The sequence below is a fragment of the Melospiza georgiana genome, chromosome 1 (genome assembly GCF_028018845.1).
Source record: "Melospiza georgiana isolate bMelGeo1 chromosome 1, bMelGeo1.pri, whole genome shotgun sequence".
NCBI lineage: Eukaryota > Metazoa > Chordata > Aves > Passeriformes > Passerellidae > Melospiza > Melospiza georgiana.
Window position 1 is genome coordinate 105566437 of NC_080430.1, and position 27555 is coordinate 105593991.

A 27555-nucleotide genomic window follows, 5' to 3' on the forward strand; every position below is an offset into this window, starting at 1 on the left:
TCAGCAGCAGCTTGCTTTGTTTGTTCTGCAGCAACGTGAAATTAAAAAGTGGCTTTGCAAGCAGCTACCCAGTAGATTAAAGGCAAATGATCCCATTTTCTGATGGAGTTTGGGTCATGTTGAAAAAGTGATCTCTTAGTACCTGTTGTAAAAGCATTTAATTTTATTTAAAAGGCAGCAAACAGAAGTAGTGCCTTTTCTTCTTTCTCCAGGTGGGCTCAGTTCCTGCTTCTGAACATTGCTAAAAAGAATGACCTGAAATCCAGACTAACTGATTCAGTAAAGCAGAAAAGTTTCATTACTGGCCTGAGCTTCTGTGGCAGCTCTGTGCTGGCGTTTGATCATTGGACTGTAGTGATTCAATCATTCCACACAGCTAATTTAGTGTGTTTCTTTATTCACATCACAGGAGATTAAGTGAAAGTTGACCAGGGCTTGCCTGCATAGCCAGACTGAGCTGATCTGTATTCCTGCATGCAGAGAATGAGGTCCTGGCGTGTGATCAACCTTGTTAGCAACCACTGGGAAAATCTCAATGTAACCTGACAGTCAGGAATTTTGGGAATGGAAAGAGGGGAGATCATAAGAAACAATGCTTTTTGTTAAAGAAAGGAAGATAGTCCAGTAAAAAACTCCTATTTCAAGAAGCTTTGTATTGAACAGAAGCACTTATCATCATAGTTTATTTTTACAGAACAAGATGTATGGCAGGGACACAATTCTTTTCAGTGAAGCAGCTGAGTCGCTCAGTTTTAAAGATGAATTTGGTAAGGAGAAGAAACAAATTAAGAAGGAAGCTAGGTAAAAGCAAGCAATTAAATTTAAAGTGCCTAATAATACAGATTTCATTATTGTAGTGCAACAACAAAATTACTTTCCTAAACCATTTCATGTTTCTACTATTACTAGTAAAGGTGGAAAAAACACTCCTGTATTGTTTTCTCACACTTCTGTAAATTCTCTAGAGCTGCTGGAAGTGTCGGTTGTGCAACTGTAGGCAGCAATCTTGCAGAGAGTTCTAGGGCAGGTTTTGTGGTGACAGGTCAGGTGAACTCCTGTGCCATGCACTAGTGTGTCACTACTGTGATACTCAGTGGTTGTTAACTGAGGATGGAGTGACACTGTGCAAATGTGATCATAAATATTTCAAGACCCACTAAAAAGTCCAGCAGAAAACAGAGCTATTCTAAAAGTGAGAACTTTGATCTTCAGCAAGTCTTTGCATCTTCCCCCCTCTGCACTCGTATTTACAGCCAATGCTCTGTTTGGTTCTTTTTTGTCCTTAACATCATTTTTGCCTTTTCTTCTTTTATTTCCAGTTTCATTCCCATGTTTAATGTGGGGTTTTTTGTCCTTAACATGTTTTTTTCCTACACTCATAGCTGAAACTTAGTCACAGAGCGTGTAGATTCTTTCCTATGATCACTCCCAAATATTTTATAAAACAATCATAATGAATCGTCCCTCATTTTCTCTTAACTGACTGCAAGAAGTAAAAGAAGAGCTAGATAAGCAAAAATAATATCAATACTGACCTATGGTTCTCTGATGAACATTTGTGACCTGATTGTTGTTGGTGGCCTTTGTCTCAATTCTTAAGTATTTTGTGTTGAAAATCTAGCTGCATCACCATGAGTTTATAGTGGTATGTTCTTCAAACTAGGAACTATTCTTATGTATCTTGACTCATTTGAAGGTAATTTTTTTTAATGATAGTTGCAGTCATATTTTATGTCTGGAAATTTCTTACATTTGAATCACTACTGTTGTAGGTTTTACTGTCTAGAGCAACAAAAAGAGAGCAAGCTTCACTTCATAAGGTGTTTTTTATTAAAACTGTGTCATTGATCTCAGGAAAAAAGGTTATTGTTACTAATAAAGGAGCTTGCAAGTAGTCTGGGAAGTATTTCATTAAGCACAGACCCAAAAGCTATTAATATTCTTTTGTCTTCCTTGACAGGCAAATTTTATCTCACAGAAAGTGCAGTGCTCTTCTTGAGCCCCTTTTATGACTTCACTGCAATATTTGTGACTTTTGAGAATTATGGTAATTTTTGCCATTCATTCAGATGTTTTACCTAGGCTCTAGCCTGTAACAGACTGAAGGGTAATGAGAGAAACAAACTCTGTCCTGAGCATACTGAATTACATCATCTTATATAGAAGGGGGAAAATAAATATAAAACTATATATTTTCTGTGGTCATTTAGGTGTTTCACCTGTGATTCAAGCCTAAAAATAACAGCTTTGGTAATTTATTGATGAAATAATTTAACAGAACATTTTAATATACATGTACTGTAACTGCTTTGGATGGTAAATGGATTTTTCTAGACTACCTTTATCAAAATGTATAAACATGGACAGATGTGGTGTACACCAAAACCTTTAAAGCCGGAAGCCCTCTAAGAAGACAATGATTGAAAATACACTTTTTATTTCAGACTGCTAATAACCATTCATAGGTGAATGAAATTTTCTGAAATGAAGCCACAAGATTGATATTGGATTACTTGTTTTTTTCAAATGGCGAAGATGATTTCATATTATTTATGGAGCAGCTGGCTCCTGAATTATTGGATGTAAACATTAACAAAGCACTCTATTTGTCCTGTAAAACCCGCATACTGTCATAATAGCAATCTGGATAATAAGACTGCCATCCAAAACTTCAAATGAATGGATAGAAAGGAATTATTTTGAAGTTGCTGAGCTGCACAGTACAAGAGAATCCTGCTGAGGCAAACAAATGGTGATCATCTACAGGAAATTCACATGGGATTCTCTTTTCCAACCACAAGTTCAAGCAGCCAACAAAATGCAGTTACAAAGACTTAGAATAAGCAGATTGAACATGTATTCTTTCTTCCTTCCTTCACTGTTCCAAATGAAAGCATTTTCTGTTTTGATTTTTTTTTAAATTTCATTTCTTCTTTGAGAGGTCTATGCCAAGTAAATACTGTGAGGAAAAGATGGACATGCACCAGTGTCAAGCAGGCTTTCTCAGTCCAGCTTGGACAGCAGGACTCAGCTACAGCGGCATGGCTAGTTCCTCACAAACCTGATGGTTGTGGTGACGTGTCCATGTGCTGTGAAGGTGTTACTGAACAAGATTCCCATCCGTCTTTCAGAACAGTAGCACTGAAGGTGAGGGAGTTCCCTAAACTAGGAGGAACTTCTTCAAACCAACCCACATTTGAGGACCCGGATACTAGAATGCGTGACAGGTCCCAAGGTTGTGCTCTTGATCTGCCTTTCTCTATGGACTGACTCAAAGAGAGCTTGTAAAGACCACCTCCTTAACTTATGCACCAAAATTCAGTGGCCCTGTTTTTTCTTTTGTGAGGAATGTTTTCATAGTAATTTTTGAAATTGAAGTAGAAATTCATCAGAGTAGGTGAATGGATAATTTTTATCCAAATGGTCATAAACCCGTCCAAAGAACACATGCTGCATAATGTAGCATGACTTCTTTTTGCAAACTGTGTCTTGGCTGTTTCCCAATGCTTTGTATTTTACCTTTACATCCAACACTTCTGTTTTTACAGGACTGTAATTCTCATGGGACCTGAACAGTTGATGTCACATGCACCAAATACCAGGCACAGTATCAAGGCCGTGCCCCTTGTACTTCCTTGTTCCTCCCCGTCTCAGAGTATTTCAAAGTGAAAGCAGTCATTTTTTATGTTTGTAACGCTTCCAGAGAAGTCATCTGCCTTCCTGAAAATGTTCAAAAATTTGCATTTCACAAACTTTAGCATAACAGTCAATGTCCCTTCACAAGTTTTGTGTTGTCACCCGCTTTCCAGTACAACACATCACACCCATTTCACTGTTAAAACTTGTCAACAATGGCTTCTACCCTGTAATTATGCAAAAAATGAAGCAATTCACAAAACAGGCTGCTGCTAGGAGTGAGGGGACTATGTTATATTCCTTTGTGTGCTCCTTCTCCAGTGTTGGCTGAGTTCTTAGGAATCATGTTTAATCAGTTGTCATGTGGTTGTTTGGCACGTGCAAGGCTGTATTGCCTGACAGGCAATACAGAAGCAGCTCATTAAAGTGGGCACCCAGTTTGCATAACCAGTGGTTTTGATGGAAGAGGGAATCAATAGCAACTATCTGTATTGGACTTTGCTGCAGAAGAATAAACATTGAGGACTACTGTGCCTGTATTTCTGCATAGAGGGAAGATGTACCAACAGATCATTGGTGACATTTTCAACCTACCAGTTAGGTGCAGAACTGGGTCACTGTGACCCTGTGATGTTGTTATTGGTGTCAGACAAATTATGAGAACACTTTGGTCAGGTAATTTTTGTAGTTAGTAAAATCTTACCTACTACACTAGATCAAAGGGAAATATGTCTGTGCCATTACCAAAAATTTATGTTTTCTTAGTTAATGATTATACATTATTATATATTGTGTTATTTTCTCTCAGCCAAACACATGCTGGCACAATCATAGCCGTTCAACTTACTGTGGTTTTGCTGAAGGGCTAATCTTTAGTCAGAACTTTTTTTTCCCCGTGGAAATATTTACTACCTAATGCTTGGAAATATTTATCTCTAATGAAAAGGAAATATAGTGAGGCAATTAGCTGACAGTGAATTTATTTGCTGCCTGTTTAAAAAATTATACCTTATCAGTCAATAGGCTTGAGACACACTTTTGAGAGATAAGTGCCTGTGTTTAAATTATAGGAGGCCTCCTCAGGGTGACTTAGGGTATGTGAACACCAACAAGCCTACCCCTCATTACTGCAATACTAATGTTTGCCATTTTCTTCCTTTATCAAGCCTGAACATACTCTCAGAGGTGAAAATGTACTGAGCACAATGATCGCTTTGCAGTAATGTTTTTTTCCCCTCTCCATCTGTACTATCTTATATTTGTTGCTATAAGCAACAGTCCTTTGAATTGCTGTATTTATAAAGCTTTAAAATAGGACAGATCAGAGCACACAGTCTTTGTGACAGGCAATTTTTCTCTGTTTTCTGTACAAAAAAAAAGGGCCTGTGGAAAGATGCTCCCTCACCTGGATTTACAGTAATCTTTGTTTCTCCAGAAGCCCAGAGTTTGTTTGCCTCTTCAAGGACAATCTTTTTAAAACTGGCAAAGGGAAGAGGCTGTGTGTCAAAACTGATTAAATGTGTCAGATGTGATAATCTATTGCAGAGGTCTTTAGCCCTGTATTCTCAGCATCCATGTTGAAATGTGGGAAACTTGGCTTTCTTTCTCAGGCAAAGCAAGTTGCAGTCTTGTTAGAATACTTATAACTTCACATTCACATGGTAGAACGGTAAGACCTCTTTCCATTTGCATTTTAGAAAATAATTGATATTTCTATGATATACTGAAGTTGACAAGTGTGAATAAGCATTCAGTCTCATTGTTTAATTTAAAAAGGAGTTGAAGAACAGCTGTATTTTCACTGGTGATTATGTGGTTGCTTTTTAATTTTATTCAACTATTATACAGGAAAAACTGAATTTCTGACAGCTTTTGAGGGGATTCTTATGAAATTCCTGTGTTTTTCATACTCTTTCAGATGTGGACCACGAGCTGCAAAAACAGCAGTAGTTTTTATAAGATGTTAAACCAACTGTGTTTATCTAGAGGACAATTTACTACAAATTAGCATCCATCTCCTGACTGGAGATATAATTCAGGAGGAAATAAACATCTCAATGTAGTCAGAAAGAAACCAACTTTACTGATGGTATAATGTGCAGGGAATATGATTATCATGAAATATCTCCAGAAGCACTATTTACGAAATCATTATATATTTATATCTTTACCCTTTCATTACATTTTTCAGATATATTATTTGAACATGAGCAGTACATGCAAATATGAATTTGAAATGTTAGGATTCATAATTACATCTTTAATATAATTATATGAAAATAACTTTTGAAACATTAATATATATGTCATTTTCTTTAACAGCTTGATTGCATGAAAGAGCTTTTATTTACCTTGTCACAGAAAGCTGATTTGATTTGAATTGAGCCCATAGATGTCAATCCAAAGTGCAAGAGAATCAAACTGTTAAAAATTTTTAAGAGACTGTGAATTATCCCCTTCATAAATGATAAATTGCTCATTTTTATTGTGCTACACTTTAAGGTTGTTCAGTCTTTGTAAAATGTTTTGCCTATTCAATACAATGAAAAGAAATAGGGTAGTATTTCAAAATAGCTTTTAAAATGACTTTAAGGGACAATGAATTCCACTATTTTTATTTCAGAGATTCTGTGTCTAAAAGAAGACCTTAGATGAGAGTTCATGCCATCTGTAATTGCTTCTTGTTTTATTTTGCAAGCAGCTAATCCTTTTTCCAATATAGCAGCTTTTCTTTGTCATTCAGAGGAGCGCACAGTTTGGACGATGCTTAGTGAAATCAAATCAGCTCACAGTTATGAAGCTTGGCTGCTCCCCAGTCTTCTTCTCTCAAAAAAGGGGCATCTTCAAAAGTAAAAGAACAAGAAAAAAGCCAACAAAGAAACAAGAAAATAGTTCAAGCTAAAATGCATTCAGTGGGGTAGGATTAGGGAGTGGCTATGGGTGCAGCTGAGTTGTGAGATCCAACAGGAAGGGGCTGGTGAGCAGATGAGAGGAAGTTGCAGGTGGAAAAGCTCATTTCTACGTTGCTACTGCTGCAACAGTATGTTTGAGTCATCTGTTAAAAATAGTGAGGATAGAAAGACTTTAAATTTTATCATAACATTCCTCTAATGAGTGTCTTTGCTGTGGAAGGAGGGGGAAGAGGGGGAGAGGTCTGCTTTTCAGTGGTCTGAGCTTGCATGTTGCACAGGAGGTGTGTGCAACCGAGTGAGCAGTTCCTGCCCCAGGCAGCTCCCTCCCCTGCAGAGTCTTCTTGGAAATACAGGTTTTGGCACGTGAACAATGCTTAGGAAGTTTTCTTCCTTCCCCAGAGCATATGGGTCAGTGGTTTGGTTTCTGAGGAAGTTAAGATTTTATCATCTCCTTATGTTGTTGGTGAGTAGAGTATACAGATATACAGGGATGGGTTTTTGCAGGAATACCTGGGACATATGTGGTACTTCCCAAAAAATGCACAACTTGGGAAAAAATTCCCTCATTCCTTCTGCTGCTGCTCACATCTGAATTATGCTTTTGCCCATGAGCTTAAACGAAACATTTTCTCTCATCCTGCTGGGTTCTTCTAAGCATGGTATCAATGTGAGTTTTTAAGAGCTTAGCATTTTCCACTGCAACTGATCCAGCTAGTCCAACATCAATACAATCATTTCTCCAACTGCAAACTTATAGTCCCCTGCTCAAGTACTAACATTAATAAATTTTATCAACATGGAGCTCAGAGCTTAGATGTTCTTGCTGCACCTTGTGATACCGTGACAAACTATTTGAAACTAGCTCAAAAATACTGCATAGTGCTGCAGTCTGGAGCAATCTAGACAAACCCAGTAGCATGTTTCTCACAAGTTTTAGAAGTTTTGCACTTAAGCAGTTCTGAAAAATAGTCGATTACGCTAAACTGAGGTTATTTTCCATTGATAAATGATAGTATAAGCAAGGCTCTTACCTCCTGAGCTTAATTGTGTTTTCTTTCATTGTTTGATTGAATTCCTCTATAATGTTCCATACTTCTTTTTCTTCCACTCTCTTTCTCAAAGCCATTTTTTGAAGGACTATTTTTAAGACAGTTATCATCCTATGGCCAGTTCATCCCCCATTATTGCTACTCTTGCAGTGTCTAAAAGGAGGCAGTAATAACACAAAGCTTCCTGTCTCAGGGACATTATGCATCATTCTCTGCACAAATATAGCCATATTAGACTGTGTATAAACTGGTAAAATAAGCAATGGGAGAGATATTCTATGAAATGGATTCAGATTGAAGTGGTTTTGTGTGTTTGACAAGGAAATATTCGTATATGAGAGCAATTGTCATGCATGGGCAGCTGCAGAATTCAAAGCAACCTTGCTTTGGGCAACACTGTTCCACATATGCATGCACTTTGACTCTTTCTGGCTAAGTATGCTTCTAGAAATTGTAAAACCTTTTCATCCAGCCTCTGTTGGATAACAATTTGAGAGAGTTACTCTGTCAATAAGTAAGTGTTTTTAAAAGGCAAAATACAGTTACTTTTCAATTGAAAAGATAGAGTGAGATGGAACTTGGGAATTTGGCATTTGAACTATTGATTGTAGTATTCCTCAACAAGAGAGGCAGTCAGCATGAAGCACTTAAAATATCTGATATTGCACTGTAGACTAGGACAGGGTAAAAAGGCTTTTGTGATTTTTCCCTGATAACATTTCCCATTTCTCACAGCATAAGTACAGCAAGGGATGAGCTGGTAGATAGGTGTTAATGTTGGATCAATTTGTCATTCACCTGAATGACATTTTTGTAAACCTATGTAGACCATCAGAGTATGTAACAATGTTAAGAAGATTAGGATTGCATGTTTTTTCCTTCTGAAAGAATAAGAATTTCCATATGTTCCCAGAGCAGAAATCTATAATGAGGCATATCATCTGGTTAATTGAAAATACTAAGAAATGGGGCAGAAGGGGTTGTGAAATACCATATTTTTCAGGCATTCAAATACAGCATCTTTCTGATAGTCATCTCAGTTGAAATCCAGTGGAACATAAACATTTAATCACCTTTTAGTACCTCTGAACATCTTGTCCTTCTATCCTTGCACGTGCCTTTCTAGATTTTTGAAAGTTTGGCATCTAGGCTTTGTGCCTCAGATGACTGAGTTGGTAAATTGTTTTCACCCCTCTCCTGAAGACCATGATCCATTTTGCAAGTAAATTAACATTATGAAGTTCCATACCATTTTCTCTGTTCATGCATGGAGCTTTAGAAATCAAAGGAGGATACTCTTCCTGAAAACTGCCTAACTACTGTTTTGTGCATACAGAAAAAAAATCCTGCAACCTTGAAATATTGATTTATTGTAAAGATACAATTTTTCTTGACTTTTTTGGGTGAAATTTATTTTCATCAGAAACATCTGACACATTTTCCTACCAATCTAATTCAGTCTCAACTGAATTTCATTTTTTATCCATCCCTTCATCCTGCAGTCAAAGTGAGCTCTATTGAGGGAGCTCAGCTGCCTCTGGTATTAAAGCATTTCCTGCTTTGGTAGCATTCCCCCTGCTTTAGCTGGCTTTTTTTTCCCTCATGCACTTATGCTGTGAATCAGGGCTTTGTTCCATTAATGCATTGCCATCAAAAAAGACTCCTGATACTATTATGGTGCTGCTGTTTAATGCAGGGGTCACTACAGTATGCGGGAAGTCCAACCAATAATCTAAGACTTACTGTTCCAGGCATTGTACATATAAATATAAATATATATATATATATATACACACACATTAAAAAAAAACCCAAACCACAAAACATTCCCACTATGGAGAATTGTTACAAGAGATGCAGTCATTTAACAAATCCTTAAAAAACTGTGATCCAGTCCCCCACCACCAAATCCCATCATGTACCTCCCTCGCATGACAAAAATAAATGTGTATCTTATGAATACATAGACACACCAGCTGGTTCTGTACAGCCCTCTGGATAGTTAAAGGGAGGTGAAATGAATCAGTAATTGTGTTGTAATTAGTGCAGTTAGGATTTCTGACCTCCTCTTGTGTGTCTGGTACTCAAAGAAAGTGAGTCATTTTCAAACTAAACTGTGCAATTTATTTGGAGATTGTGGAAACAGCAAACAATTTGGGAAAGGCAAAAGAAGGAGAATTATTAATCCTCCTTCACTGCAGAACCCTCTGCTGGTGACAGGATGAAAACTTCACTTGCATTTGAAGAGCTTGCTAACCTGAGGCTACAGACATTGAGAAAACCAGGACTGTCCTATTGCAGTGGACTGTCACATCACTACCCCCATCTATGCAGCCTCGCACAGGCAAAATTGCAGTCTAGTTATACCCAAACTTTATGTTTAGAGGCATTGTGAATTTCTGTATATGCATGCAACTAACATAAAAATACTAAAAGGATGGTTAAAATGGAGTGAAAAGGACTCCTTCATAGCATTCAAATAGCTGCGATCTGGAGAAGTACAGGTTGTGTGGAAGCTCTGTAAAATATAAAACCATGAGGGCCCTGCATATGAAATCGAATTTCAGAGAAACAGTTTTAAATTGGGTGGTTGGAAAAAAGACAAACTGCTAATTTTTTGGTTCTTCAGGAAGTTTTTTAAAAACATATATTGATATTTGAGTTGGGATATTTATAATTTCTTTCATATCTTATGATTACTTTGAAAATTGTTTTAACTTTCTCAATATGCTTGTATGGCATAATTAAATATACACAAATTCTTCTGATACTTTTTTTTTTTTTTACATCATAGAGAAACACAACCCAGAAGTGCATAGGACATCTTTGTCTAGATTGTTGCAAGGAGGCTACACTTGCTTGTTGTGCTTCTGAGCCACTTATGCCATTGGGAACAGCTCTACAAACACCAACCATCCTCATTGATATTGTATATCAATCCCTCTGGTTTTGAGTAATAATAGCTTCCAATTTAGTATTGCCAATGAAATTGTCTGTTATGGCACTTCAGTTCATCTCCCTGTATGGAATGACACATCAGTGAATTGGTTTCAGAACACATACGAGACCAGTTCAAATTTTTACATACAAAATCCTTCATTCACCAGGATTTCAGTATTATAATGTTTAGGATCTCGAGGTACTGTGTGATTTTCAACAGTTTTCTGCCAATCGCAAGTTGAAACTTTTTACCTTTAAATGGAAGAAAGTATTGGGGGGAAATGTGGCTATAGAAAAAGAAATTTTAATTTTGATAGTGAGCAAATAAGAGTCAGGAAAGGTAGCAGCTTGCCTAGATGAGGTGGATTGGCTATAGGCCAGTAACTACAGCCTCATGTGTTGCCTTAAGCTGGACCTTTGAGAATTGAAGTAGATAAGCTCTCCTACCATGGCAGCAGTTCTATGGCTTGGATCTTCTTTGACCTTCCTGGTTTCCATGTCTGTCGCAATGCAGTGCTAGGGTACGCTGGGTATTGCTACAAAACATTCTTTCTGATAATTATTCTTGAGGAATAAAAATCTTCCCAGATAAAAACAGTGTTATTGAAGCACGACTGGAGATAATGGGATGTAAGGAAACTTTGGTTATTGTTGCAGTCAGCTCTGGTAAATCACACAGATTACTGTATAATTTTTTATTTATTTATTTTTGGCCTGGCCAACCTTAACACACCATGCTTATTGATTCTGGGACCCAATAAAGGTATTGCACAATAGTAGTTCTGAGCAATGTATAGGAAGTCTCTTGTTTCAGTTCAGTAAGCAGGATATGATATTGGTACCTATGTTTCTTCTCCTGATGTGGTTGTTTTGAAAGTTTTGGCAGAGGTTGTAATCAACAGAGCAGTAGATACATGTTAGGCTCAGGCCTGGTTTAGAGGTTTGGCTGAATTGTTCATCTGGTACCATAAAACTTCAATTGAAAATCTGCATTTACAGAAAGCCACAAAACATTCAGCCAAGTAACAGGGCTGATTTTTACCAGCCTAGAAATGAAAACAAAATCAGGTGAAAGCAAATCATGGTGAAGATAATTGATGAAGTTCTATTTTACCAAGTTTTTTTTTGTAATTGTAATAGCAATTTCTTTATAAAAGCAATTTGCAATGAATACGAATTATGCACAGTGATGTCATGATATGATGTTTTGTACAAAGGGTGCATTAAAAATCTTAAACTGTGACTCATTCTGGTTGCAAATGCAAAATCAGTCTCACAATTTTATTTCTTCAGGCCACTCGGAAAAAAATGCTAGGAACCTATTTAAAAACCCATCAAGTCATACTTTATTGGAGAAAAAGCCAGTAGTCATTGTAGTTGCATGCCAAGTAAAGGCTTTTTTTCTGAAAGTTTTTTTGTTTTCCTGTTAAAATTATTTTTAAATAACATCTATTGTGCCTGCTTCTTAGGAAAACTTTCCCGTTTTTAGTGCTGACACGACTGAAGTAGTTTGATTGCTTGAGGCCAGAAGTCTAATTGAAAAATGATTAATAAAATTAATCCAGCATTCAGAGTACTGATTTGAATTTTCATGACAAGCTTTCATTTCTCCAAGTCTTTACACTTGACTCATCACTTTTTTTTTAACTTTTTGATAAGTGGAACTTCAGTGGAGAAGTCTATGTCAGTTTAAATGAACGCTCCTCCCATGTGAAGATTTCTTTGCAAATTACAGGCTGGGGTTTATGCATGGAGAGTCTGACCACCCTAGCAATGCCTATAATGTGCCATGTGGAGAAGTTTTGAGTGCCAGCATATTTAAGTGAAAGCTACCATTTAGTGATGGATTCAGCACGGCAGTTCTTGGGTTGCTGTTGATAATTGCTGTCCCGAGATGTGCAGGATGTCTCTGCTTCGGCCCGCGCAACTGAAAAACGAGTCTAGACTCTTCACTTTTTGGTCTTGAGGTTGTTTATTAGTTCTTAGCTATAAAATTCTCTTTCTGCCCAGCGGAGGTTTGTCCTACAGGGCAGCCACAGGCACTCTGACCGCCCCCGAGGTGGTGTTGTCCTTTTATACTACAAACTACGTATAACATATGTACACTTAATTCCCAATACCTATCACCTATATTAGACAGTGCACTTCTACTCTAAACCAATCCCAAAGTCATCACTGCAGAAAATGGAGAACAAGAAGAAGAAGAAGAAGAAGAAGAAAGGCTAGACACGCCCAAGTTCCTCCATCTTGTCCCCACGACGCCCACACCAAAAATCCCAAAATCTACATTTTCACCCTATGATAATTTTATTATTACACTGTTCCAACCTGTGTGACTTTCAGGTCCTCGTACAAAGCTGGAAACTTGCTCCAGGGGTCATAATCAAATCCCAGGAGTTCTGGGCAGCATGCCAGGGCCTCCAAGCCCCCCGGCGGGGTCCTCAGCAGCTCTGGACACCCGGAAGGATGTACTGAGTTCCGACAGGCAGTCAGATGCTCAACACCTTGACAGACATGGTTTGTGAAGGAAGTCCAGAACACAAAATGGATTAACCAAAAGCATGCAAATCTACACATTTGATGTTTGCATAACCAGTGGTTGCTACAACTGAGAGTAATTTAAGTGCTGGAGAACTTAGATACTGTATTGTTCTGGTATTTTGAGTTCAGTAACCTAGAATGAAAACATCTCTGAACTGATGTCTTCAGTAATGTAGCAGACAGAAGCCAATATTACCAAGCAACAGTTCAGGCCGCAAAGGAACAAAGTGAACACATTCAGACATTCAGCCAACATTATACAGAGACAGTGCCAAAGACATTAATTGCTTATTTTCCCAGTGCATTTATTAATCACTTCCTCAAGAGCTTATGTTAAAAAAAACTCTGAATGATCCATCACTGAATATGTTATTTTATAAATATTACTGCATTTTAAATAGAAGAACTTTAGAGACACAGAGTTAACAAAAAGTGAACTTGAAAAGTGAATAGTAACAAAGTTCTGAATAGAAGAATTTTTCTATTGGGTTAGGGAGTATGTTAGTATGGGTTGGGAAAATTAAAATAGATAATACTCTGTACTTTTTGAGAAAATTTGGTGAAAGGAATTTTTTAATATTGAGAATTGATTTTTAGTCACAGTAGTTTTTTAACTAAAAAATGGAAAAAGACAAGGGCCCTCTGAAGAAACAACCTGATGATATTATGAGGATGGTTTTCCATTTTAAGGTTGTTGTTTTCCATTATGCAGAGTTTACCAAGTGATTTGTCGAAAATGCTGTGGATATACTTAGGATAATGTCAGTTTTGTTACAAAATCTTCATTAGAAATGTGAGTCATGCACCATGTAGCACCCAGCATGTCATTACAAGCTTAAACAATAAAAGTTTTTGTAGCATGTCATGAAGATTTAGCTACTGGGGGTATTTTCAAATTCTGTGTGACTTCTATGAGATTAACTAGCCCAGAGACAGTAAAAAATCACCTATTCTTGTGCAAAATCATGAACTAATTTTTTCTACATTCTATGACCATTAAGTTACAACTCTGAATTACATCTCATTTTAATATTCTCCATTGAAGGATAGTGCTCTCAATGCCTTCCACAATCATAAAACTCTGATTCCTTGACCATAGTTATGGTAAACAAGATAAAGTACAGAATGCCTAAAAAGGTTACACCTTGCTTGCCTTAAATTCAGAATTAAATCTTAAAGATAACTTCATAAATAATAAACAATTAAAACAGTGGTAATTCCCCAAACTAAGAAAAGAAAGACTCAGAAAAATGGAGTATAAAAAGGGCTGATAATGTGCCAGAGCAAATTAATTGAAAATTACATATGAACTCTGATGGACTTTTTGAGCATTATTAGATGGATTGAACAGTGGTACAGCAAGATGATTTCGACTTCTCTATCTCTTAGTACATGCATCCATCAGATTTTTCCGCATTCTCTATATTTAAAGAATGAGAAAAAACCCTTATATGTTATGCTATTAAAGCTATTAAAGCATCTCTGCAGACTGTTTTGCATATACTGGCAGGCCAGAGAAGATAAATCCATCAAAAAATAAGAAACAGAAGTGCATCTCTCCAAAAAGTTGCATCAAAACTTTCTTCTCATAAGGAAAACCTGTGATACTATAGAAATAATAGTATCTTAGAATGTTAATATTCTTGCTTATGATGATGAATGCTAACTTAATTTTTCATCTTTTGTCCCATTAGTTATTTTTACCTTTTACTATCTAGTTGTACATTTAAACTATCCTCATTACTCATTGTATAACTTTGAAAGTCATAGCACAAGTATTTTGTTTCCTTTCACCTGCATTTAGTCTTTCTTTCTTTCTTTCTCTTTCTTTCTTTCTTTCTTTCTTTCTTTCTTTCTTTCTTTCTTTCTTTCTTTCTTTCTTTCTTTCTTTCTTTCTTTCTTTCTTTCTTTCTTTCTTTCTTTCTTTCTCCTTCTTTCCTTCTTTCCTTCTTTCCTTCTTTCTTTCTTTCTTTCTTTCTTTCTTTCTTTCTTTCTTTCTTTCTTTCTTTCTTTCTTTCTTTCTTTCTTTCTTTCTTTCTTTCTTTCTTTCTTTTCTTTCTTTCTTTTCTTTCTTTCTTTCTTTCTTTCTTTCTTTCTTTCTTTCTTTCTTTCTTTCTTTCTTTCTTTCTTTCTTTCTTTCTTTCTTTCTTTCTTTCTTTCTTCTGCCAGGTGTTTAACTTTTGGCAGAAATGATGTGCAAGTTCTTCTACTCATCCATTGTGCGTGTTTTTATAGAACTCAAAACGGTTTTATTCTTAGAGCAGCTAATCTCTCTGTCCTTTCTGCATGTTTCATACCACTACATGCTTTCTCCTGCTCGTTTTCCATCACTAGGTACTCTCTTCCATTTGCTTCATCCATTTATGCATGATTTTGGACTTGGAAGAAGTGATAAATGTTGTCTCCTCTTTATCACTCAGCTCTTAAGTTGTTCTGACAGCAGAAACTGCTGTTCCAGTTAGAGCAGGTTCTTTAGGTCATCAGAAAGCATTATCAGGAGCACCTTTCCACTTCCAGCCTTACTGCACTAATGCTGTTGCATCAAGTGATTCCATTCATTAATTGGTCTAAGGCAGCATCCACCAGAGCTTGTAATAACACACAAAAGTATTCTGTCACAGTGGATGTTGAAATTATTACTTCTCATTTGCAATTCAATGAAACTGTCATTTTTTCCTTGAGGTTCTGCCTCTATTTGCCATATGTTCTCCTTAATACAAGGAGTTGGGCAGGACTTTTAGTATCATTCATTCACTTCATTTCTTGCTTCATTTTCTCACTGTGGAACAGGCTTTCTGCAGCTACATCCCCCTGATTGCTGTCTGTGACTGCTTTCCCCTTTTGTTTTCTCTAATTAAGGAAGTTCACCAGCAACATAGGCTTCACCAGTATGCAGCTCAAATTTTTTGTTATATTTGTACAAATTGCAGCTGTAGTTGAATGTTATATAAATGATTAATTATCACTTATTACTGTTTTACATTTCCTAAATACTGCACAAACTAACTAATCAAGCAGTCAATAAATGAATTAAGCAAAAAACAGCACACAGTTACAGGAGTTGTGTTCTCTCTGACATTCTCTTGCATACTGGTATGCTGTGAAGTCTATAATCAAAAAAAAAACTATGTATAAAAATTCTCCTGAATAGGTGATGTTTTTCTCAATTTTGTCACAGTAAAGTATAATTGAAAACCAGTGCTTGCGTAGTTAGATGTAATAAACCTTATTACATTGTGTGGGTTTTTTTAAAAAGCTCTTTGCTTCAGCCTATGTTCCTGTTCAAATCACAGCAATATTGGCAGCCAGTGAGAGCAGCAATGGGCCAGCAGAAATCTCCTAATGTACCTATTGGGGTTAATGTACCATATTCACAGTTCCATAAAATTGTCTTCATATGCCCTGCTTATTAGCACAAAATAAACAGAAAATATTTTTAGGGTCAACCTGGCAGTGTTGTCCATTAATTTTCTTTTAAATAATAAAAAAATACATACATAATAAAGATAAACTTTGTGCTATGTAACTCTTCATTTGCTGAGATGTGCATCAGGAGCTTACACTTGCCATAATTTAAGCCTGGGACATATACAGTTATTTTGTACACTGCTGAATTAGCTGTGTTGACAAGTTAGTTTGAACTGACTTGGGTCTTCTGTACTCTCTTTGACAAGACAGAAAAATGCGTGGTTGCACTGATTTAAAAAAAATAAAATTAAAAAAAAAAGGCAATTTTTCTACCAAAAAAAGGAATGCTTCTCTGTGCAGGACATAATCCCTACTGTGCCTTGACTAACAAAGACAGTCCGGTTTGGTGGGAATTCATGCAGGAGTACAGTTTCCCCATCTTACCACCCAGTATAGCATGATGGAAAGATAATGAATTTTCTGTCAACAGCTTTTTTTTCCACATCAAGTGCAACTGGAGCCTTGTTCAGGAGGTTTGAAGGTTTGAGTTTTAAGTACAGCGAATGGATGATGACTGAAGATAAAAAATTGTGCACTCTATGTGAAAGCCATTACCTAGCCAGATGTTTTAACCATGGAAACTTGCAGGGAAAGTTTCTGTCATGTCCACACAGTGATGTTTAGCTTTGGCTCCAAAGTAAGAGCAGATTTACATGGATCACATGAAGAAAAAGAGAGAGAGAGAGAGAGAGAGAGAATTTTTTACCAGGGAAGAGTAAAGAGAAATAAACGTCCTTTTAAATACTTTGACAGATGATGTGTTACGCAGATTGATTTCTGGTAATAGAAATTTAACCTTTATGAAAAGGTATGATTAGAGTATCAAAGTATCCCCTTCTTTGCAGATTCCTAATAGTGCTGCACGAGTAGAGTTCTTTACTACACAGCACATTTTCAACAATTTCAACTGTGTAATTGAAAGTTTCTTCCTGCAACAGCTGGATGCCATTTTTTAACATGTTCAGTGTCAAAAACTGCTAAAATGCCTCATGATTGCTATTTAGACTGGAAGCAGTTTCTCAGCATTTCAAAGCAAAGGGATTTTTGATGATTGCAGGGTAGTATTTCATGCAATAAAATCATGAGGTGAGCATGTTTAAAATTCACATGTAAGTTCTGGAAGATGTACTCTGAAATTGTCTACTTTTGATTGTGTACCAGGAGAAACAATAAACCTTAGGGGTTTTTTAATTGTCTTCTACTTCCCATCATGTTGTTTTGGGGAATAGAGAGATGAAAATTCAGAGTGGTTTAAAATCACAGTAATTCTTGAAGTGCTACTGACATATTTACTGCTAAATGTGTTCCCAAAAGGGAATTGATGCAGTGTAAAGTCTGTATGAGAAATATGGAGACCAGGGTAGTTTGGGAAGGACTAATATATTTCTGGAAATGTTACTTGAGGTACACAGATTTTTAAACCTCTATTATGTTCCAACCATTTCTATGATGTACAGATACTTTAGTTTTAAATTTCAAGGGATGAATAAGTATTTGAGAGAAAAAGATTGTAGCTGATTTGTTTGTAACATTTCACTTGACTGTGCAGGTGCAATGCAGAGACTTTTATCATATATGAGGCGTGAATAGATATTCCTCTCTATACATATGTGTCAGATGGTAAGGGGAGTTGGATTCGCAGGTCTCTATACAGTGCTTCACAGTGAATTTTTTTAATATATAATAATCATGGCCTAAAATTTCCTTCCTTCCTTCCTTCCTTCCTTCCTTCCTTCCTTCCTTCCTTCCTTCCTTCCTTCCTTCCTTCCTTCCTTCCTTCCTTCCTTCCTTCCTTCCTTCCTTCCTTCCTTCCTTCCTTCCTTCCTTCCTTCCTTCCTTCCTTCCTTCCTTCCTTCCTTCCTTCCTTCCTTCCTTCCTTCCTTCCTTCCTTCCTTCCTTCCTTCCTTCCTTCCTTCCTTCCTTCCTTCCTTCCTTCCTTCCTTCCTTCCTTCCTTCCTTCCTTCCTTCCTTCCTTCCTTCCTTCCTTCCTTCCTTCCTTCCTTCCTTCCTTCCTTCCGACACTTCCTTCCTTCCGACACTTCCTTCCTTCCGACACTTCCTTCCTTCCTTCCTTCCGACACTTCCTTCCTTCCTTCCGACACTTCCTTCCGACACTTCCTTCCGACACTTCCTTCCGACACTTCCTTCCGACACTTCCTTCCTTCCTTCCGACACTTCCTTCCTTCCTTCCGACACTTCCTTCCTTCCGACACTTCCTTCCTTCCGACACTTCCTTCCTTCCTTCCTTCCTTCCTTCCTTCCTTCCTTCCTTCCTTCCTTCCTTCCTTCCTTCCTTCCTTCCTTCCTTCCTTCCTTCCTTCCTTCCTTCCTTCCTTCCTTCCTTCCTTCCTTCCTTCCTTCCTTCCTTCCTTCCTTCCTTCCTTCCCTCCTTCCCTCCTTCCCTCCTTCCCTCCTTCCCTCCTTCCTTCCTTCCTTCCTTCCTTCCTTCCTTCCTTCCTTCCTTCCTTCCTTCCGACACTTCCGACACTTCCGACACTTCCTTCCTTCCGACACTTCCTTCCTTCCTTCCTTCCTTCCTTCCTTCCTTCCTTCCTTCCTTCCTTCCTTCCTTCCTTCCTTCCTTCCTTCCTTCCTTCCTTCCTTCCTTCCTTCCTTCCTTCCTTCCTTCCTTCCTTCCTTCCTTCCTTCCTTCCTTCCTTCCTTCCTTCCTTCCGACACTTCCTTCCGACACTTCCTTCCTTCCTTCCTTCCTTCCTTCCTTCCTTCCTTCCTTCCTTCCTTCCTTCCTTCCTTCCTTCCTTCCTTCCTTCCTTCCTTCCTTCCGACACTTCCTTCCTTCCTTCCGACACTTCCTTCCTTCCTTCCGACACTTCCTTCCTTCCTTCCGACACTTCCTTCCTTCCTTCCGACACTTCCTTCCTTCCTTCCTTCCGACATTTCCTTCCTTCCTTCCTTCCTTCCTTCCTTCCTTCCTTCCTTCCTTCCTTCCTTCCTTCCTTCCTTCCTTCCTTCCTTCCTTCCTTCCTTCCTTCCTTCCTTCCTTCCTTCCTTCCTTCCTTCCTTCCTTCCTTCCGACACTTCCTTCCGACACTTCCTTCCTTCCTTCCTTCCTTCCTTCCGACACTTCCTTCCTTCCTTCCGACACTTCCTTCCTTCCTTCCGACACTTCCTTCCTTCCTTCCTTCCTTCCGACACTTCCTTCCTTCCGACACTTCCTTCCTTCCTTCCTTCCTTCCGACACTTCCTTCCTTCCGACACTTCCTTCCTTCCTTCCGACACTTCCTTCCTTCCTTCCTTCCGACATTTCCTTCCTTCCTTCCTTCCTTCCTTCCTTCCTTCCTTCCTTCCTTCCTTCCTTCCTTCCTTCCTTCCTTCCTTCCTTCCTTCCGACACTTCCGACACTTCCGACACTTCCGACACTTCCGACACTTACTTCCTTCCTTCCTTCCTTCCTTCCTTCCTTCCTTCCTTCCTTCCTTCCTTCCTTCCTTCCGACACTTCCGACACTTCCGACACTTCCGACACTTCCGACACTTCCGACACTTCCTTCCTTCCTTCCGACACTTCCTTCCGACACTTCCTTCCGACACTTCCTTCCTTCCTTCCGACACTTCCTTCCTTCCTTCCTTCCTTCCTTCCTTCCTTCCTTCCTTCCTTCCTTCCTTCCTTCCTTCCTTCCTTCCTTCCTTCCTTCCTTCCTTCCTTCCTTCCTTCCTTCCTTCCTTCCTTCCTTCCTTCCTTCCTTCCTTCCTTCCTTCCTTCCTCCCTCCCTCCCTCCCTCCCTCCCTCCCTCCTCCCTCCCTCCCTCCCTCCCTCCCTCCCTCCCTCCCTCCCTCCCTCCCTCCCTCCCCCAGTTTCAACTGTATTAATGGCATGAGCAATGGAACAAAACACAGTAAAAAGTTTTATTGAATTAAGGGATTTTAAATATTTCTGTTAAAATGTATTCTTGGGGTGGCGGTAGATACAGAAAATTGTGGATTTATGATTTTTTTTAATTTGCCTCTGTTTCTAGTTTTCTGCCTGCTTTAGAGCCAATTCTTCACTCACACTGCATGAAAAATCTCACAGTGGGGTAGTCAGGTGAGGAGCTGTGAAGCTTCTCCTTATTAAGAAGGAGGTTGGAAATATAAAGGCTTTATATAACTGATTCTTTCAGTTACAATGAAGAGCAAATTAAAACCATTTACCTCCAACTAGAATAGACTGCAGAACTTCCCCCTAGTGCTGATGCAGGAACATTTCATAGAGAATATTTTATTCCTCCTGTGGATTAATGTTGAGGGAAAGCCTGTGCTTGGGATTTTTATCTCATGTGGAGACTTATAACTCAGTTTCAAAAGCAATTAATATTTATGAGGTTGGGCTGAGAATAATACAACTGCAATGAGACAGTGAAATGTCTGCCATTCACACACTGCTGTATAGTGATAAAAATACATATTTAAGTTTGAATTAATTAAATTGCATTTAATCCTTTCTCTGTGAGCTTGTAAACAACAGCTCATATCAATGCTAGTGTACATTGTTGGCAAGTGGCATGTACTGTCAGCATAATTTTAGACACATTTAATTTCTTGCATAGTGCTTATCTCTAATACAGAACTTTAAACTTTTTCTCATTGGTGTGCCGGCTGCTAAAATCAGAAGGTTTTTCCAAGATGCAATTTTTTTGTGCTTTCTATGCAGAAACGATGGAACGCAGATAGTGATTTTGCAGTGACTTCCCAAGGCAGCGTAATTAAAAATCACACTTTGCAGAGCCCTTTAATTGGCATTGATTTTAATCCTTCAGGTTAGCTTATTTTCAGTTTAAAGTGAAGAATGATCAAAAGACTGTGGCTCTATAATTGGTGGCAAATACAATCAGGCTAAAAGTGCTCATCTTCTGAGCCTACCTTCCCGAGCAGGATGATGGAAGATATGAGCAGCTTATTATTGGCAACCTGGTGCTCCAGTTGTCTTGGGGAAAATAAGTGGTTTGCTCTGAGTATGAACAAAACCTTAATGTGTTATTATTACTGTAGATCAGGAGCTGAGCTGTAGACAGTGAAATATTGCATTAATATTTGCTGTGCTTGGATTAGCTGAATTGGCAGTGCATTTAAGTAGGGACTTGGGCTTTCTTATTATTTACTTAATTATATTCGTAATTTACTGTGGCTGAATACTCAGCATGATTTTTAATTGTCTGAGGGAGACTCTTAATTTTACAAATGAGAATCAATAAATGTGTGTGATATTGCAGTCTTGGCTTCATAGGAAGAAGACTGAATTTTCTGCTCATTGCTAAGCTTTATGGTATTCCCATTACTACTACACTAGTGTGGTTGTAATTAAATTTTTAGAAGTTCATTTGCGTGTAGTTACTAGGCAATGCCAATTTCTGCAATTATTATTACTTTGCTATCATTTGGGTAGCAAATATGGGAGGTTCCTGCCCAGTACTTTAAAAGAAAAAAAAATTATTGATTCTAATGGCTTAATATGCACTAAATCATCATCTGAAAGAGGCCTCTTCTGAACATCAGAGGTTATCTGCCATTTGTCACCTCAGGTACTCACCCTCATTGAAAGGTTGCAGTATATATAAAGCCCCACTAAGTACAGCTGTGTAATGGAACAGATTTGGGTTGTTAATGTAGGTCAGTATCTTGATATTGTGTACAGAAAAATGCATGGTTGTCCACCTTCACTGTGAATTACTTTAATAAAATATAAGAAGAGATGAAAAAATAGTGGAAAAAAGAAAGAGGCAAAAATTTAATCCATTTCCTTTACAGTATGTATTGTTAATTAAAAAATATGCATATGAGCAGAACCTCAGGAGTGTAAAGAAGCATCATTTAAAAGAGAAATCAAATGGTTTAGTAAGTAATAAAACACTTGAAGACCTGCCCTTCATTTCCTCATTGAAATTTGGTTTAATGATAATGATCACACTGTGAATTAGTGTTCTGCACAGGAATGGTATAGATGTGATTAGAGTCTATTTCTCAAACACACAGATTCACAGAATAATTTACCTAGTAAGGAATTATAGGCAGTTACCAAGTTGTGGAGGGTCTTGTTCAACTGAGTATTCGGTATCTCCCATGATGGAGATGCCACAGGCTCCCTAAGCACCTGCTCTGGGTTATTCTTTGCTCCTGTTCTTTGCTGCATTTTCTTCCAGGTTTTTTTTTAACCAATCTATCTAAAACCACCAAAAAATTATAAAAATCACCATCAAACTCTAAAGTATTTTATCCCATGCTCTCTTTCATGCACTGGAGATCAAAAGAAAGAATATACAAACATATCAAACATGTCTCTTAGCCTCCTGATGGCTTGAACTTTGGGTCTTTCTGAGCTGCATGTTTCTAAACATTTCTAGCTACCTAAATTGAGGAAATTCAATTTTCCCACACTTTTCCTTCTCTTAGAAGGTATGATTTTATCTCCATAACCTACTGTGGCAGGAGTCCCACAGTACAAATGCACTTTGCAGAAAGAGCCACCCCTCTTTGTTTATTTGTTCAGCTTTCTTTCTTTGGATGCCTTGTGAAGGCTGACCTAGAGCAGAGGATAGACAGAGTTAAATAAAGTAGGCATTTATTAAAAGGCCTCAACAGATACACCTTGGTCAGTACAAAAGCCCAGCCAGGGCTACATCCAAGATGAACCCAAAATGATCACAAAATAGGCGACTGGTCCTGAGATTTCTCACTTTTATGAGTTCTGGTTCATTAGCATATTGGAGTTACTTGTCAGTTGGACAACAGCTTCAGGTTTTGAAGTCCCATCCTTATTGTTTTTCTCTCTTCAGCCCATGTTGTTTATGGTCTTGTGCCTGAGATTGTCCTTTGTCCCCAGCTAGAGTAGGAACTGTTTTGTCTACCTGTGAAGAGAGCTTACTATCCCTTAATATGAAGCTCAGAACTATACACTAAAGAAGTACAGAATCTGAAAAATAGAAAAGCTAAAACCTGAGGCATCACTTTTTATGATGTGACTCTTAATCAGCTTGATTTAATGTCCTATGGTTGTTTTCATAATCTTCCATGATTCAATTTCCTCTTTTTTTGTAGTGTTACTGTATTCATTTGTCCCTCACACAGAAGTCGTTCTGTGCGCTCCATCATCATCTTGCTTTTATGCGAACCTCTTCTGGTTGTACCTCTCTGATTAAATAAAAAATAGGGGAAGTGGTCAGAGAAGGCTAGCATGTATAGACATGCACAAATAAGAAAGACCAAAACATTTGAATAATTAAAGAAATTTTAAAACTATTAAGTCAATGTTGATTTAGTTTGGGCTGTTGACAGGGATAGTGCCATCTCTTTGTACAGAATCTGAAGCACAGTAGTCCATGGCCATCTCTGAAAACTCTGTCATATATACTTAGATGTTTGCAGAAAGTTACTTTCAAATTTTCTCTTTTTTACACTTCAGGCAGTGGCTTACAGTACGCTTAACACTTGGGTGCTGCAGGTGATACCTTTACATTGCCTGCCTTCAGTGCCTCTGTCATCACTAAATACATCTGACAAGTTAAAACTTCTCTTATCCCGGAAATTCTGTCAGCTAAGAGAAACTCATCTGAGTCCAGCTTCAGCAAGGTTCTCAACCAAATCTTCAAGCATGGGAGTTTCAGTGGGCTCAGAGAAGTCCTCACAACTCAAGACTCCTCCTAAGGACATGGAGGATTTGTTCCTTTAGAGATTTATGTTTGTAAGCTCCCTAAAGAGATGTTATAAGAAAAAATCAATCCAGTTTACTTGCTACAATTAAATATACTCAGTCAATTTTATACTCTCAAGGAAAATCTGAAATGCTTATGATGTAGTCAATATTATAGGCAAATTAAAGCCTTCCTGAAAAGAGATGCTGTCAACAGGAAATCTGTGCATTTCTGAAATAATTTAAAGGCAGTTTCTAGTTCTGTACCTCTCTCTTGATCCCACTGCCAATCTGATAATTTTATCATCTCATTTTCCTACTTGGAACATATTGTTTTCTCCCACATCTGACAAAAAAACCAACTGTACTTCTGTGCAAACAACCAAGAAAGACCAACTGTAGAGAAAGAACTGGAAATTTAAATTTAGAATTAAGAAGAAATACACTAAAGAATGTTACATACCTCAAGGGAGAGTCAGGCCCTTAAAGCCAGCTCTACACAAAGTGCTGTCATTGGAGTACTAGTACTAAAAACACTAGAATGTTTCTATCCTGACAGTAATGTCAGAGGCTCTGAAGCAGTGTCAGAATTTAGTTTATCTTTGAAACAGGATTGACAACAAAAATAAAGAAAGTAACAAAGAGGAGCCTGCAGCTGTCATCTGTTTGACTGCTTTAGAGGTCAAGGAATTCCCAGGAAAAATCACCTCTTGTGTGCAGAGGCTATTCCTGTCCTCTTAGTGGTTACTTGAAAGAATTTTGATCCAAAGCCTGATGTTTTACTAGGATGTGCATCCCACTTCCAAAGGAATTAATTTATGGAAGTTTTTTAGCCTGTGGGAAGTGGCTAAAAAACTCTGACTCTGATTGGGTCGGTTTCTTCTAGTTTTATAAGCATGAGTTTGTAATATTTTCAGGTTATTTTTGCTCTGAAAATGTTTACTTGCTTTTTCTGACAACTAGACCCCAATAGCTAACTGTGGTGTGGAAAGGTATTTCTTTGAATGAGCATCAAGTGATTAAAATAACTTAAGAGCATATCAAATAAGTTATTTTAGTGATAAATCATCAGTATAGTCCAAGGCTAGTATCAAAGCACCCTTAGCTGTGAATTTATTTTCTTTTGATATGCTTTACAGCAAAATTTTTATTTGAGATGTTAACTGCTTTTACAAGACAAAATATTCACACTTATTCTGGCTTGTACTTTCAAATTGTTCCCATAAAAAAAGGCAGAATAAAATAGGCTAGACCTTTAGATGATCAGAAACAAAACTTAAATAGTGAGATGACTCACAGAGAATAAATATAGAACACAGAGGAAAGCCATTTATTTTTGTTAGCCTCCATAAGTACGACTGGGGAAATAAAAGAGAAAAACATGTATATGATTTTGCTTACAAGAGAGAGAAAATGGCTCATGAATAAGTATTTTCAGTTTATATAGTTTTAAAAAATTATATCTTTTAATGTGCAGTGGCTTCCCATTGCAGTTTTGTCCCCTACCCATTGAATGCTGGTGTGGGAAGCACCATGTATACAGCTGGGTGGTTCGGGTTTTCTCACCATTCTCTTCTGCCTTTCCAGACACTGGCAGCAGGATTCCATGGTGTTTTATGTAGAGTGAGAAAAGGAAAAGGTTGTGGAAGGGAGTGAGTAGGGGAGAGGTGAACTTGCAGAGATTTACTGAAGCAATCACATGTAACCAGTCTTGGTATCTTTTGGTCAAAGAGCCAACAAACTCCTCTTGCGTTGTACAGGGAGAGTAGGAAGGCTGAGATGGCACCACAAATGCACCATTATGCAATCGAAATATTCTTTTTTTTGCTGCCAGAAGGAGAGTTTGGAGCCATGTGAAAACCTTCCCATGGAGCATTGCTATAAAACATCTCTATATTGCTGTGGTTTTTAATGAATACATAGATCCTTGCCATGTTAATAATTTTATCTTGTTTCAGACCAGTAGTTTTAACTATTTCACTTTGATTGTGTTTCAGAACAGTCAAGCATCAAGTATTGGAACTGACATCTGAATTAAAGAGTGTGCAAAACATCTCTTCCCTCTTTAACTATTGAAACAACTAAAATGGAATACTGACTAAAAGAGGTGAGTCCTTTCCTCTGATGTCTCCATTTCCTTGATGTCTCTCTGCATTGCTTTTATTCATTTTCTCCACAACTGCCTCCTGCAAAGGCAGGGAGCCAAATGATTGTGAACTCTCAACTGCTTTAATGGAAGTGAAGGTAGCTAGAAAATTACACATATGATAACCCATCTTTGTATTTAACTAGTTATCAGGGCTCTGTTAATATTGGGTGTCTTTGAATATTGTGGCGAATGATTTTCACAAGTCTGATATTAATGTAGAAATGTATATATATATATAATATAAACTCATATAAACTTAAATTATGAGTAGAGCCCCATAGAGCTGGATGCACCAGAGCTGTGGAGAGAGTGTAGGGAATGTAAAAGAAAGGATTGATTTGGCCTAGAGGAATGTAACAAAGGGGAGAGGTCAGAGAGAAAAATAAAGTACAGAAGACAAGCATGGCAAGGGGTTGCAGCATCTTGAAAGCAACATTGAAATGGCCTGGAAAAGCTCTGGTTAGGGAAAAAACTTCCTTTTCCACCGTTTCCAAAGATATTTTTACTTGGGTTTTTTTTTCTGTTTGTTTTGGTTTGTTGTTGTTTTGGTTTTTTTACACTGAGACCTGATAGGACATACTGAAGATAAGCTGACCTCTAGACTCTGGAACAGAAATGGAAGAGCAGTGAAATGTCTACATATAGGGAATTATTGGTATTTCCCAATACCAATACCATACTGAGAAAAATTGAAATAAATTCCATATCCTGTTTCTTTATGACTACATGGAGGCTTAAATATATATGCACTAGAAAAAGAGAGAGGTTTTATGTCTTTTTAAAATGATGGTCATTCTGCCTATGATTTGGTATTATTTTAAATGTAACTCTTAGAGCTATATTTGACTCACTACAGTTCAGTAATACACACAATTTCATTGTAATGTTAAATTAATATGTTAATCATATAGTTGGTTATGGGTATTTTAGTTTAGTTAGGTATGATGCTGTACTTCAGTTTGTAAATTTTCCTGAGTGGGGCATGAGTTTAAGAAACATTTTACATCTTGCGTGAAATATTTTACATCATAGGAATATTCTTTGTGTCACTCCAGAGTGATCTTTTTACATTGCTTTCCATTGGTGCAAAAAAAATCAATGGATTGCTTACTTAAAAAACATAATTTCTTACAAATAGAATGTTATCTAATCATCCAGAAGCTTTGCATTTTAGTAAATGTATTTTAAGAGGAGAAAGAAGCAAAGTGTTGAAACAGTTCAATTGCCATAAAATGTA

General features: G+C 37.6%; 1 protein-coding gene across 7 annotated transcripts in view; it reads left to right on the top strand.

The window, feature by feature from the left end:
* The window catches only part of DLGAP1 (DLG associated protein 1), a 407137-nt gene that overhangs the window by 127540 nt on the left and 252042 nt on the right, over nucleotides 1-27555 (top strand). For all 7 annotated transcript variants that reach the window (XM_058041385.1, XM_058041393.1, XM_058041401.1 and 4 more), the window contains one exon: nucleotides 26167-26276. The gene's annotated coding sequence lies outside the window, so the exon portion shown is untranslated. The remainder of the gene's footprint in view (nucleotides 1-26166; nucleotides 26277-27555) is intronic.